This window comes from Antedon bifida, chromosome 10, assembly GCF_963402885.1.
Source record: "Antedon bifida chromosome 10, ecAntBifi1.1, whole genome shotgun sequence".
NCBI lineage: Eukaryota > Metazoa > Echinodermata > Crinoidea > Comatulida > Antedonidae > Antedon > Antedon bifida.
Window position 1 is genome coordinate 10,577,488 of NC_136235.1, and position 16,197 is coordinate 10,593,684.

Consider the following 16,197-nt stretch of genomic DNA (forward strand, 5'->3'; position numbering starts at 1 on the left):
AAAAACACCAAAGTGCTAAGAATAGCTTCAAATCGCATTTTGAGACATTTTAGGCCATTTTGTTTTTTTTCGAAAAAACTTGTTAACATAAAAACACCAAAGTGCTTAGAATAGCTTCAAATCGCATTTGGAGACGTTTTAGACCATTTTGTGATTTTCGAACAAACTTGGTTACAGAAAAACATCAAAGTGCTTAAAATCTCATTAGAAACCGTTTTAGACCATTTTGAGCAATTTGATAAAATTTTTGACACAAAAACATCAAAGAGCACAAAATAGCTTAATATCGTATTTAAAAACGTTTTAGACCATTTTGAGCATTTCGACAAAAATTATTCCCACAAAACATCAAAGTGTGCAGAATAGCTTCAAATCGCATTTGGAGACGTTTTAGACCATTTTGTGATTTTCGAAAAAACTTGTTAACATAAAAACACCAAAGTGCTTAGAATAGCTTCAAATCGCATTTGGAGACGTTTTAGACCATTTTGTGATTTTCGAAAAAACTTGGTTACAGAAAAACATCAAAGTGCTTAAAATCTCATTAGAAACCGTTTTAGACCATTTTGAGCAATTCGATAAAACTTTTCACACAAAAACATCAAAGAGCACAAAATAGCTTAATATCGTATTTAAAAACGTTTTAGACCATTTTGAGCATTTCGACAAAAAATGTTCACACAAAACATCAAAGTGTGCAGAATAGCTTCAAATCGCATTTGGAGACGTTTTAGACCATTTTGTGATTTTCGAAAAAACTTGTTAACATAAAAACACCAAAGTGCTAAGAATAGCTTCAAATCGCATTTGGAGACATTTTAGACCATTTTGTTATTTTCGAAAAATCTTGTTAACATAAAAACACCAAAGTGCTTAGAATAGCTTCAAATCGCATTTGGAGACGTTTTAGACCATTTTGTGATTTTCGAAAAAACTTGGTTACAGAAAAACATCAAAGTGCTTAAAATATAATTAGAAACCGTTTTAAACCATTTTGAGCAATTCGATAAAACTTTTTACACAAAAACATCAAAGAGCACAAAATAGCTTAATATCGTATTTAAAAACGTTTTAGACCATTTTGTGATTTTCAAAAGAACTTGTTAACATAAAAACACCAAAGTGCTTAGAATAGCTTCAAATCGCATTTGGAGACGTTTTAGACCATTTTGTGATTTTCGAAAAAACTTGGTTACACAAAAACATTAAAGTGCTTAAAATCTCATTATAAACCGTTTTAGACCATTTTGAACAATTCGATAAAACTTTTCACACAAAAACATCAAAGAGCACAAAATAGCTTAATATCGTATTTAAAAACGTTTTAGACCATTTTGAGCATTTCGACAAACATTTTTCACACAAAACATCAAAGTTTGCAGAATAGCTTCAAATCGCATTTGGAGACGTTTTAGACCATTTTGTGATTTTCGAAAAAACTTGTTAACATAAAAACACCAAAGTGCTAAGAATAGCTTCAAATCGCATTTTGAGACATTTTAGACCATTTTGTTTTTTTCGAAAAAACTTGTTAACATAAAAACACCAAAGTGCTTAGAATAGCTTCAAATCGCACTTGGAGACGTTTTAGACCATTTTGTGATTTTCGAAAAAACTTGGTTACAGAAAAACATCAAAGTGCTTAAAATCTCATTAGAAACCGTTTTAGACCATTTTGAGCAATTCGATAAAACTTTTCACACAAAAACATCAAAGAGCACAAAATAGCTTAATATCGTATTTAAAAACGTTTTAGACCATTTTGAGCATTTCGACAAAAATTATTCCCACAAAACATCAAAGTGTGCAGAATAGCTTCAAATCGCATTTGGAGACGTTTTAGACCATTTTGTGATTTTCGAAAAAACTTGTTAACATAAAAACACCAAAGTGCTTAGAATAGCTTCAAATCGCATTTAGAGACGTTTTAGACCATTTTGTGATTTTCGAAAAAACTTGGTTACAGAAAAACATCAAAGTGCTTAAAATCTCATTAGAAACCGTTTTAGACCATTTTGAGCAATTCGATAAAACTTTTCACACAAAAACATCAAAGAGCACAAAATAGCTTAATATCGTATTTAAAAACGTTTTAGACCATTTTGAGCATTTCGACAAAAATTATTCCCACAAAACATCAAAGTGTGCAGAATAGCTTCAAATCGCATTTGGAGACGTTTTAGACCATTTTGTGATTTTCGAAAAAACTTGTTAACATAAAAACACCAAAGTGCTTAGAATAGCTTCAAATCGCATTTGGAGACGTTTTAGACCATTTTGTGATTTTCGAAAAAACTTGGTTACAGAAAAACATCAAAGTGCTTAAAATCTCATTAGAAACCGTTTTAGACCATTTTGAGCAATTCGATAAAACTTTTCACACAAAAACATCAAAGAGCACAAAATAGCTTAATATCGTATTTAAAAACGTTTTAGACCATTTTGAGCATTTCGACAAAAAATGTTCAAACAAAACATCAAAGTGTGCAGAATAGCTTCAAATCGCATTTGGAGACGTTTTAGACCATTTTGTGATTTTCGAAAAAACTTGGTTACAGAAAAACATCAAAGTGCTTAAAATCTCATTAGAAACCGTTTTAGACCATTTTGAGCAATTCGATAAAACTTTTCACACAAAAACATCAAAGAGCACAAAATAGCTTAATATCGTATTTAAAAACGTTTTAGACCATTTTGAGCATTTCTACAAAAAATTTTCACAAAAAACATCAAAGTGTACAGAATAGCTTCAAATCGCATTTGGAGACGGTTTAGACCATTTTGTGATTTTCGAAAAAACTTGGTTACAGAAAAACATCAAAGTGCTTAAAATCTCATTAGAAACCGTTTTAGACCATTTTGAGCAATTCGATAAAACTTTTAACACAAAAACATCAAAGAGCACAAAATAGCTTAATATCGTATTTTAAAACGTTTTAGACCATTTTGAGCATTTCGACAAAAATTTTTCACACAAAACATCACAGTGTGCAGAATAGCTTCAAATCGCATTTCGAGACGTTTTAGACCATTTTGTGATTTTCGAAAAAACTTGGTTACAGAAAAACACCAAAGTGCTTAAAATCTCATTAGAAACCGTTTTAGACCATTTTAAGCAATTCGATAAAACTTTTCACACAAAAACATCAAAGAGCACAAAATAGCTTAATATCGTATTTAAAAACGTTTTAGACCATTTTGAGCATTTCGACAAAAATTATTCCCACAAAACATCAAAGTGTGCAGAATAGCTTCAAATCGCATTTGGAGACGTTTTAGACCATTTTGTGATTTTCGAAAAAACTTGTTAACATAAAAACACCAAAGTGCTTAGAATAGCTTCAAATCGCATTTGGAGACGTTATTCCCACAAAACATCAAAGTGTGCAGAATAGCTTCAAATCGCATTTGGAGACATTTTAGACCATTTTGTGATTTTCGAAAAAACTTGTTAACATAAAAACAACAAAGTGCTAAGAATAGCTTCAAATCGCATTTGGAGACGTTTTAGACCATTTTGTGATTTTCGAAAAAACTTGGTTACACAAAAACATCAAAGTGCTTAAAATCTCATTATAAACCGTTTTAGACCATTTTGAGCAATTCGATAAAACTTTTCACACAAAAACATCAAAGAGCACAAAATAGCTTAATATCGTATTTAAAAACGTTTTATACCATTTTGAGCATTTCGACATAAATTTTTCACACAAAACATCAAAGTGTGCAGAATAGCTTCAAATCGCATTTGGAGACGTTTTAGACCATTTTGTGATTTTCGAAAAAACTTGTTAACATAAAAACACCAAAGTGCTAAGAATAGCTTCAAATCGCATTTTGAGACATTTTAGACCATTTTGTTTTTTTCGAAAAAACTTGTTAACATAAAAACACCAAAGTGCTTAGAATAGCTTCAAATCGCATTTGGAGACGTTTTAGACCATTTTGTGATTTTCGAACAAACTTGGTTACAGAAAAACATCAAAGTGCTTAAAATCTCATTAGAAACCGTTTTAGACTATTTTGAGCAATTCGATAAAACTTTTCACACAAAAACATCAAAGAGCACAAAATAGCTTAATATCGTATTTAAAAACGTTTTAGACCATTTTGAGCATTTCGACAAAAATTATTCCCACAAAACATCAAAGTGTGCAGAATAGCTTCAAATCGCATTTGGAGACATTTTAGACCATTTTGTGATTTTCGAAAAAACTTGTTAACATAAAAACACCAAAGTGCTAAGAATAGCTTCAAATCGCATTTTGAGACATTTTAGACCATTTTGTTATTTTCGAAAAAACTTGTTAACATAAAAACACCAAAGTGCTTAGAATAGCTTCAAATCGCATTTGGAGACGTTTTAGACCATTTTGTGATTTTCGAAAAAACTTGGTTACAGAAAAACACCAGAGTGCTTAAAATCTCATTAGAAACCGTTTTAGACCATTTTGAGCAATTCGATAAAACTTTTCACACAAAAACATCAAAGAGCACAAAATAGCTTAATATCGTATTTAAAAACGTTTTAGACCATTTTGAGCATTTCGACAAAAATTATTCCCACAAAACATCAAAGTGTGCAGAATAGCTTCAAATCGCATTTGGAGACGTTTTAGACCATTTTGTGATTTTCGAAAAAACTTGTTAACATAAAAACACCAAAGTGCTTAGAATAGCTTCAAATCGCATTTGGAGACGTTTTAGACCATTTTGTGATTTTCGAAAAAACTTGGTTACAGAAAAACATCAAAGTGCTTAAAATCTCATTAGAAACCGTTTTAGACCATTTTGAGCAATTCGATAAAACTTTTCACACAAAAACATCAAAGAGCACAAAATAGCTTAATATCGTATTTAAAAACGTTTTAGACCATTTTGAGCATTTCGACAAAAATTATTCCCACAAAACATCAAAGTGTGCAGAATAGCTTCAAATCGCATTTGGAGACATTTTAGACCATTTTGTGATTTTCGAAAAAACTTGTTAACATAAAAACAACAAAGTGCTAAGAATAGCTTCAAATCGCATTTGGAGACGTTTTAGACCATTTTGTGATTTTCGAAAAAACTTGGTTACACAAAAACATCAAAGTGCTTAAAATCTCATTATAAACCGTTTTAGACCATTTTGAGCAATTCGATAAAACTTTTCACACAAAAACATCAAAGAGCACAAAATAGCTTAATATCGTATTTAAAAACGTTTTATACCATTTTGAGCATTTCGACATAAATTTTTCACACAAAACATCAAAGTGTGCAGAATAGCTTCAAATCGCATTTGGAGACGTTTCAGACCATTTTGTGATTTTCGAAAAAACTTGTTAACATAAAAACACCAAAGTGCTAAGAATAGCTTCAAATCGCATTTGGAGACATTTTAGACCATTTTGTTATTTTCGAAAAATCTTGTTAACATAAAAACACCAAAGTGCTTAGAATAGCTTCAAATCGCATTTGGAGACGTTTTAGACCATTTTGTGATTTTCGAAAAAACTTGGTTACAGAAAAACATCAAAGTGCTTAAAATATAATTAGAAACCGTTTTAGACCATTTTGAGCAATTCGATAAAACTTTTTACACAAAAACATCAAAGAGCACAAAATAGCTTAATATCGTATTTAAAAACGTTTTAGACCATTTTGTGATTTTCGAAAAAACTTGTTAACATAAAAACACCAAAGTGCTTAGAATAGCTTCAAATCGCATTTGGAGACGTTTTAGACCATTTTGTGATTTTCGAAAAAACTTGGTTACACAAAAACATCAAAGTGCTTAAAATCTCATTATAAACCGTTTTAGACCATTTTGAGCAATTCGATAAAACTTTTCACACAAAAACATCAAAGAGCACAAAATAGCTTAATATCGTATTTAAAAACGTTTTAGACCATTTTGAGCATTTCGACAAAAATTTTTCACACAAAACATCAAAGTGTGCAGAATAGCTTCAAATCGCATTTGGAGACGTTTTACACCATTTTGTGATTTTCGAAAAAACTTGGTTACAGAAAAACACCAAAGTGCTTAAAATCTCATTAGAAACCGTTTTAGACCATTTTGAGCAATTCGATAAAACTTTTCACACAAAAACATCAAAGAGCACAAAATAGCTTAATATCGTATTTAAAAACGTTTTAGACCATTTTGAGCATTTCGACAAAAATTATTCCCACAAAACATCAAAGTGTGCAGAATAGCTTCAAATCGCATTTGGAGACGTTTTAGACCATTTTGTGATTTTCGAAAAAACTTGTTAACATAAAAACACCAAAGTGCTTAGAATAGCTTCAAATCGCATTTGGAGACGTTATTCCCACAAAACATCAAAGTGTGCAGAATAGCTTCAAATCGCATTTGGAGACATTTTAGACCATTTTGTGATTTTCGAAAAAACTTGTTAACATAAAAACAACAAAGTGCTTAAAATCTCATTATAAACCGTTTTAGACCATTTTGAGCAATTCGATAAAACTTTTCACACAAAAACATCAAAGAGCACAAAATAGCTTAATATCGTATTTAAAAACGTTTTATACCATTTTGAGCATTTCGACATAAATTTTTCACACAAAACATCAAAGTGTGCAGAATAGCTTCAAATCGCATTTGGAGACGTTTCAGACCATTTTGTGATTTTCGAAAAATCTTGTTAACATAAAAACACCAAAGTGCTTAGAATAGCTTCAAATCGCATTTGGAGACGTTTTAGACCATTTTGTGATTTTCGAAAAAACTTGGTTACAGAAAAACATCAAAGTGCTTAAAATATAATTAGAAACCGTTTTAGACCATTTTGAGCAATTCGATAAAACTTTTTACACAAAAACATCAAAGAGCACAAAATAGCTTAATATCGTATTTAAAAACGTTTTAGACCATTTTGTGATTTTCGAAAAAACTTGTTAACATAAAAACACCAAAGTGCTTAGAATAGCTTCAAATCGCATTTGGAGACGTTTTAGACCATTTTGTGATTTTCGAAAAAACTTGGTTACACAAAAACATCAAAGTGCTTAAAATCTCATTATAAACCGTTTTAGACCATTTTGAGCAATTCGATAAAACTTTTCACACAAAAACATCAAAGAGCACAAAATAGCTTAATATCGTATTTAAAAACGTTTTAGACCATTTTGAGCATTTCGACAAAAATTATTCCCACAAAACATCAAAGTGTGCAGAATAGCTTCAAATCGCATTTGGAGACGTTTTAGACCATTTTGTGATTTTCGAAAAAACTTGTTAACATAAAAACACCAAAGTGCTTAGAATAGCTTCAAATCGCATTTGGAGACGTTTTAGACCATTTTGTGATTTTCGAAAAAACTTGGTTACAGAAAAACATCAAAGTGCTTAAAATCTCATTAGAAACCGTTTTAGACCATTTTGAGCAATTCGATAAAACTTTTCACACAAAAACATCAAAGAGCACAAAATAGCTTAATATCGTATTTAAAAATGTTTTAGACCATTTTGAGCATTTCGACAAAAAATTTTCACACAAAACATCAAAGTGTGCAGAATAGCTTCAAATCGCATTTGGAGACGTTTTAGACCATTTTGTGATTTTCGAAAAAACTTGGTTACAGAAAAACATCAAAGTGCTTAAAATCTCATTAGAAAACGTTTTAGACCATTTTGAGCAATTCGATAAAACTTTTCACACAAAAACATCAAAGAGCACAAAATAGCTTAATATCGTATTTAAAAACGTTTTAGACCATTTTGAGCATTTCTACAAAAATTTTTCACAAAAAACATCAAAGTGTACAGAATAGCTTCAAATCGCATTTGGAGACGTTTTAGACCATTTTGTGATTTTCGAAAAAACTTGTTAACATAAAAACACCAAAGTGCTTAGAATAGCTTCAAATCGCATTTGGAGACGTTTTAGACCATTTTGTGATTTTCGAAAAAACTTGGTTACACAAAAACATCAACGTGCTTAAAATCTCATTATAAACCGTTTTAGACCATTTTGAGCAATTCGATAAAACTTTTCACACAAAAACATCAAAGAGCACAAAATAGCTTAATATCGTATTTAAAAACGTTTTAGACCATTTTGAGCATTTCGACAAAAATTTTTCACACAAAACATCAAAGTGTGCAGAATAGCTTCAAATCGCATTTGGAGACGTTTTAGACCATTTTGTGATTTTCGAAAAAACTTGTTAACATAAAAACACCAAAGTGCTAAGAATAGCTTCAAATCGCATTTTGAGACATTTTAGACCATTTTGTTTTTTTCGAAAAAACTTGTTAACATAAAAACACCAAAGTGCTTAGAATAGCTTCAAATCGCACTTGGAGACGTTTTAGACCATTTTGTGATTTTCGAAAAAACTTGGTTACAGAAAAACATCAAAGTGCTTAAAATCTCATTAGAAACCGTTTTAGACCATTTTGAGCAATTCGATAAAACTTTTCACACAAAAACATCAAAGAGCACAAAATAGCTTAATATCGTATTTAAAAACGTTTTAGACCATTTTGAGCATTTCGACAAAAATTATTCCCACAAAACATCAAAGTGTGCAGAATAGCTTCAAATCGCATTTGGAGACGTTTTAGACCATTTTGTGATTTTCGAAAAAACTTGTTAACATAAAAACACCAAAGTGCTTAGAATAGCTTCAAATCGCATTTAGAGACGTTTTAGACCATTTTCTGATTTTCGAAAAAACTTGGTTACACAAAAACATCAAAGTGCTTAAAATATCATTATAAACCGTTTTAGACCATTTTGAGCAATTCGATAAAACTTTTCACACAAAAACATCAAAGAGCACAAAATAGCTTAATATCGTATTTAAAAACGTTTTAGACCATTTTAAGCATTTCGACAAAAATTGTTCACACAAAACATCAAAGTGTGCAGAATAGCTTCAAATCGCATTTGGAGACGTTTTAGACCATTTTGTGATTTTCGAAAAAACTTGTTAACATAAAAACACCAAAGTGCTAAGAATAGCTTCAAATCGCATTTTGAGACATTTTAGACCATTTTGTTTTTTTCGAAAAAACTTGTTAACATAAAAACACCAAAGTGCTTAGAATAGCTTCAAATCGCATTTGGAGACGTTTTAGACGATTTTGTGATTTTCGAAAAAACTTGGTTACAGAAAAACATCAAAGTGCTTAAAATCTCATTATAAACCGTTTTAGACCATTTTGAGCAATTCGATAAAACTTTTCACACAAAAACATCAAAGAGCACAAAATAGCTTAATATCGTATTTAAAAACGTTTTAGACCATTTTGAGCATTTCTACAAAAAATTTTCACAAAAAACATCAAAGAGCACAAAATAGCTTAATATCGTATTTAAAAACGTTTTAGACGATTTTGAGCATTTCGACAAAAATTTTTCACACAAAACATCAAAGTGTGCAGAATAGCTTCAAATCGCATTTGGAGACGTTTTAGACCATTTTGTGATTTTCGAAAAAACTTGTTAACATAAAAACACCAAAGTGCTAAGAATAGCTTCAAATCGCATTTGGAGACATTTTAGATCATTTTGTTATTTTCGAAAAAACATGTTAACATAAAAACACCAAAGTGCTTAGAATAGCTTCAAATCGCATTTGGAGACGTTTTAGACCATTTTGTGATTTTCGAAAAAACTTGGTTACAGGAAAACATCAAAGTGCTTAAAATCTCATTAGAAACCGTTTTAGACCATTTTGAGCAATTCGATAAAACTTTTCACACAAAAACATCAAAGAGCACAAAATAGCTTAATATCGTATTTAAAAACGTTTTAGACCATTTTGAGCATTTCGACAAAAATTGTTCACACAAAACATCAAAGTGTGCAGAATAGCTTCAAATCGCATTTGGAGACGTTTTAGACCATTTTGTGATTTTCGAAAAAACTTGTTAACATAAAAACACCAAAGTGCTAAGAATAGCTTCAAATCGCATTTTGAGACATTTTAGGCCATTTTGTTTTTTTTCGAAAAAACTTGTTAACATAAAAACACCAAAGTGCTTAGAATAGCTTCAAATCGCATTTGGAGACGTTTTAGACCATTTTGTGATTTTCGAACAAACTTGGTTACAGAAAAACATCAAAGTGCTTAAAATCTCATTAGAAACCGTTTTAGACCATTTTGAGCAATTTGATAAAATTTTTGACACAAAAACATCAAAGAGCACAAAATAGCTTAATATCGTATTTAAAAACGTTTTAGACCATTTTGAGCATTTCGACAAAAATTATTCCCACAAAACATCAAAGTGTGCAGAATAGCTTCAAATCGCATTTGGAGACGTTTTAGACCATTTTGTGATTTTCGAAAAAACTTGTTAACATAAAAACACCAAAGTGCTTAGAATAGCTTCAAATCGCATTTGGAGACGTTTTAGACCATTTTGTGATTTTCGAAAAAACTTGGTTACAGAAAAACATCAAAGTGCTTAAAATCTCATTAGAAACCGTTTTAGACCATTTTGAGCAATTCGATAAAACTTTTCACACAAAAACATCAAAGAGCACAAAATAGCTTAATATCGTATTTAAAAACGTTTTAGACCATTTTGAGCATTTCGACAAAAAATGTTCACACAAAACATCAAAGTGTGCAGAATAGCTTCAAATCGCATTTGGAGACGTTTTAGACCATTTTGTGATTTTCGAAAAAACTTGTTAACATAAAAACACCAAAGTGCTAAGAATAGCTTCAAATCGCATTTGGAGACATTTTAGACCATTTTGTTATTTTCGAAAAATCTTGTTAACATAAAAACACCAAAGTGCTTAGAATAGCTTCAAATCGCATTTGGAGACGTTTTAGACCATTTTGTGATTTTCGAAAAAACTTGGTTACAGAAAAACATCAAAGTGCTTAAAATATAATTAGAAACCGTTTTAAACCATTTTGAGCAATTCGATAAAACTTTTTACACAAAAACATCAAAGAGCACAAAATAGCTTAATATCGTATTTAAAAACGTTTTAGACCATTTTGTGATTTTCAAAAGAACTTGTTAACATAAAAACACCAAAGTGCTTAGAATAGCTTCAAATCGCATTTGGAGACGTTTTAGACCATTTTGTGATTTTCGAAAAAACTTGGTTACACAAAAACATTAAAGTGCTTAAAATCTCATTATAAACCGTTTTAGACCATTTTGAACAATTCGATAAAACTTTTCACACAAAAACATCAAAGAGCACAAAATAGCTTAATATCGTATTTAAAAACGTTTTAGACCATTTTGAGCATTTCGACAAACATTTTTCACACAAAACATCAAAGTTTGCAGAATAGCTTCAAATCGCATTTGGAGACGTTTTAGACCATTTTGTGATTTTCGAAAAAACTTGTTAACATAAAAACACCAAAGTGCTAAGAATAGCTTCAAATCGCATTTTGAGACATTTTAGACCATTTTGTTTTTTTCGAAAAAACTTGTTAACATAAAAACACCAAAGTGCTTAGAATAGCTTCAAATCGCACTTGGAGACGTTTTAGACCATTTTGTGATTTTCGAAAAAACTTGGTTACAGAAAAACATCAAAGTGCTTAAAATCTCATTAGAAACCGTTTTAGACCATTTTGAGCAATTCGATAAAACTTTTCACACAAAAACATCAAAGAGCACAAAATAGCTTAATATCGTATTTAAAAACGTTTTAGACCATTTTGAGCATTTCGACAAAAATTATTCCCACAAAACATCAAAGTGTGCAGAATAGCTTCAAATCGCATTTGGAGACGTTTTAGACCATTTTGTGATTTTCGAAAAAACTTGTTAACATAAAAACACCAAAGTGCTTAGAATAGCTTCAAATCGCATTTAGAGACGTTTTAGACCATTTTGTGATTTTCGAAAAAACTTGGTTACAGAAAAACATCAAAGTGCTTAAAATCTCATTAGAAACCGTTTTAGACCATTTTGAGCAATTCGATAAAACTTTTCACACAAAAACATCAAAGAGCACAAAATAGCTTAATATCGTATTTAAAAACGTTTTAGACCATTTTGAGCATTTCGACAAAAATTATTCCCACAAAACATCAAAGTGTGCAGAATAGCTTCAAATCGCATTTGGAGACGTTTTAGACCATTTTGTGATTTTCGAAAAAACTTGTTAACATAAAAACACCAAAGTGCTTAGAATAGCTTCAAATCGCATTTGGAGACGTTTTAGACCATTTTGTGATTTTCGAAAAAACTTGGTTACAGAAAAACATCAAAGTGCTTAAAATCTCATTAGAAACCGTTTTAGACCATTTTGAGCAATTCGATAAAACTTTTCACACAAAAACATCAAAGAGCACAAAATAGCTTAATATCGTATTTAAAAACGTTTTAGACCATTTTGAGCATTTCGACAAAAAATGTTCAAACAAAACATCAAAGTGTGCAGAATAGCTTCAAATCGCATTTGGAGACGTTTTAGACCATTTTGTGATTTTCGAAAAAACTTGGTTACAGAAAAACATCAAAGTGCTTAAAATCTCATTAGAAACCGTTTTAGACCATTTTGAGCAATTCGATAAAACTTTTCACACAAAAACATCAAAGAGCACAAAATAGCTTAATATCGTATTTAAAAACGTTTTAGACCATTTTGAGCATTTCTACAAAAAATTTTCACAAAAAACATCAAAGTGTACAGAATAGCTTCAAATCGCATTTGGAGACGGTTTAGACCATTTTGTGATTTTCGAAAAAACTTGGTTACAGAAAAACATCAAAGTGCTTAAAATCTCATTAGAAACCGTTTTAGACCATTTTGAGCAATTCGATAAAACTTTTAACACAAAAACATCAAAGAGCACAAAATAGCTTAATATCGTATTTTAAAACGTTTTAGACCATTTTGAGCATTTCGACAAAAATTTTTCACACAAAACATCACAGTGTGCAGAATAGCTTCAAATCGCATTTCGAGACGTTTTAGACCATTTTGTGATTTTCGAAAAAACTTGGTTACAGAAAAACACCAAAGTGCTTAAAATCTCATTAGAAACCGTTTTAGACCATTTTAAGCAATTCGATAAAACTTTTCACACAAAAACATCAAAGAGCACAAAATAGCTTAATATCGTATTTAAAAACGTTTTAGACCATTTTGAGCATTTCGACAAAAATTATTCCCACAAAACATCAAAGTGTGCAGAATAGCTTCAAATCGCATTTGGAGACGTTTTAGACCATTTTGTGATTTTCGAAAAAACTTGTTAACATAAAAACACCAAAGTGCTTAGAATAGCTTCAAATCGCATTTGGAGACGTTATTCCCACAAAACATCAAAGTGTGCAGAATAGCTTCAAATCGCATTTGGAGACATTTTAGACCATTTTGTGATTTTCGAAAAAACTTGTTAACATAAAAACAACAAAGTGCTAAGAATAGCTTCAAATCGCATTTGGAGACGTTTTAGACCATTTTGTGATTTTCGAAAAAACTTGGTTACACAAAAACATCAAAGTGCTTAAAATCTCATTATAAACCGTTTTAGACCATTTTGAGCAATTCGATAAAACTTTTCACACAAAAACATCAAAGAGCACAAAATAGCTTAATATCGTATTTAAAAACGTTTTATACCATTTTGAGCATTTCGACATAAATTTTTCACACAAAACATCAAAGTGTGCAGAATAGCTTCAAATCGCATTTGGAGACGTTTTAGACCATTTTGTGATTTTCGAAAAAACTTGTTAACATAAAAACACCAAAGTGCTAAGAATAGCTTCAAATCGCATTTTGAGACATTTTAGACCATTTTGTTTTTTTCGAAAAAACTTGTTAACATAAAAACACCAAAGTGCTTAGAATAGCTTCAAATCGCATTTGGAGACGTTTTAGACCATTTTGTGATTTTCGAACAAACTTGGTTACAGAAAAACATCAAAGTGCTTAAAATCTCATTAGAAACCGTTTTAGACTATTTTGAGCAATTCGATAAAACTTTTCACACAAAAACATCAAAGAGCACAAAATAGCTTAATATCGTATTTAAAAACGTTTTAGACCATTTTGAGCATTTCGACAAAAATTATTCCCACAAAACATCAAAGTGTGCAGAATAGCTTCAAATCGCATTTGGAGACATTTTAGACCATTTTGTGATTTTCGAAAAAACTTGTTAACATAAAAACACCAAAGTGCTAAGAATAGCTTCAAATCGCATTTTGAGACATTTTAGACCATTTTGTTATTTTCGAAAAAACTTGTTAACATAAAAACACCAAAGTGCTTAGAATAGCTTCAAATCGCATTTGGAGACGTTTTAGACCATTTTGTGATTTTCGAAAAAACTTGGTTACAGAAAAACACCAGAGTGCTTAAAATCTCATTAGAAACCGTTTTAGACCATTTTGAGCAATTCGATAAAACTTTTCACACAAAAACATCAAAGAGCACAAAATAGCTTAATATCGTATTTAAAAACGTTTTAGACCATTTTGAGCATTTCGACAAAAATTATTCCCACAAAACATCAAAGTGTGCAGAATAGCTTCAAATCGCATTTGGAGACGTTTTAGACCATTTTGTGATTTTCGAAAAAACTTGTTAACATAAAAACACCAAAGTGCTTAGAATAGCTTCAAATCGCATTTGGAGACGTTTTAGACCATTTTGTGATTTTCGAAAAAACTTGGTTACAGAAAAACATCAAAGTGCTTAAAATCTCATTAGAAACCGTTTTAGACCATTTTGAGCAATTCGATAAAACTTTTCACACAAAAACATCAAAGAGCACAAAATAGCTTAATATCGTATTTAAAAACGTTTTAGACCATTTTGAGCATTTCGACAAAAATTATTCCCACAAAACATCAAAGTGTGCAGAATAGCTTCAAATCGCATTTGGAGACATTTTAGACCATTTTGTGATTTTCGAAAAAACTTGTTAACATAAAAACAACAAAGTGCTAAGAATAGCTTCAAATCGCATTTGGAGACGTTTTAGACCATTTTGTGATTTTCGAAAAAACTTGGTTACACAAAAACATCAAAGTGCTTAAAATCTCATTATAAACCGTTTTAGACCATTTTGAGCAATTCGATAAAACTTTTCACACAAAAACATCAAAGAGCACAAAATAGCTTAATATCGTATTTAAAAACGTTTTATACCATTTTGAGCATTTCGACATAAATTTTTCACACAAAACATCAAAGTGTGCAGAATAGCTTCAAATCGCATTTGGAGACGTTTCAGACCATTTTGTGATTTTCGAAAAAACTTGTTAACATAAAAACACCAAAGTGCTAAGAATAGCTTCAAATCGCATTTGGAGACATTTTAGACCATTTTGTTATTTTCGAAAAATCTTGTTAACATAAAAACACCAAAGTGCTTAGAATAGCTTCAAATCGCATTTGGAGACGTTTTAGACCATTTTGTGATTTTCGAAAAAACTTGGTTACAGAAAAACATCAAAGTGCTTAAAATATAATTAGAAACCGTTTTAGACCATTTTGAGCAATTCGATAAAACTTTTTACACAAAAACATCAAAGAGCACAAAATAGCTTAATATCGTATTTAAAAACGTTTTAGACCATTTTGTGATTTTCGAAAAAACTTGTTAACATAAAAACACCAAAGTGCTTAGAATAGCTTCAAATCGCATTTGGAGACGTTTTAGACCATTTTGTGATTTTCGAAAAAACTTGGTTACACAAAAACATCAAAGTGCTTAAAATCTCATTATAAACCGTTTTAGACCATTTTGAGCAATTCGATAAAACTTTTCACACAAAAACATCAAAGAGCACAAAATAGCTTAATATCGTATTTAAAAACGTTTTAGACCATTTTGAGCATTTCGACAAAAATTTTTCACACAAAACATCAAAGTGTGCAGAATAGCTTCAAATCGCATTTGGAGACGTTTTACACCATTTTGTGATTTTCGAAAAAACTTGGTTACAGAAAAACACCAAAGTGCTTAAAATCTCATTAGAAACCGTTTTAGACCATTTTGAGCAATTCGATAAAACTTTTCACACAAAAACATCAAAGAGCACAAAATAGCTTAATATCGTATTTAAAAACGTTTTAGACCATTTTGAGCATTTCGACAAAAATTATTCCCACAAAACATCAAAGTGTGCAGAATAGCTTCAAATCGCATTTGGAGACGTTTTAGACCATTTTGTGATTTTCGAAAAAACTTGTTAACATAAAAACACCAAAGTGCTTAGAATAGCTTCAA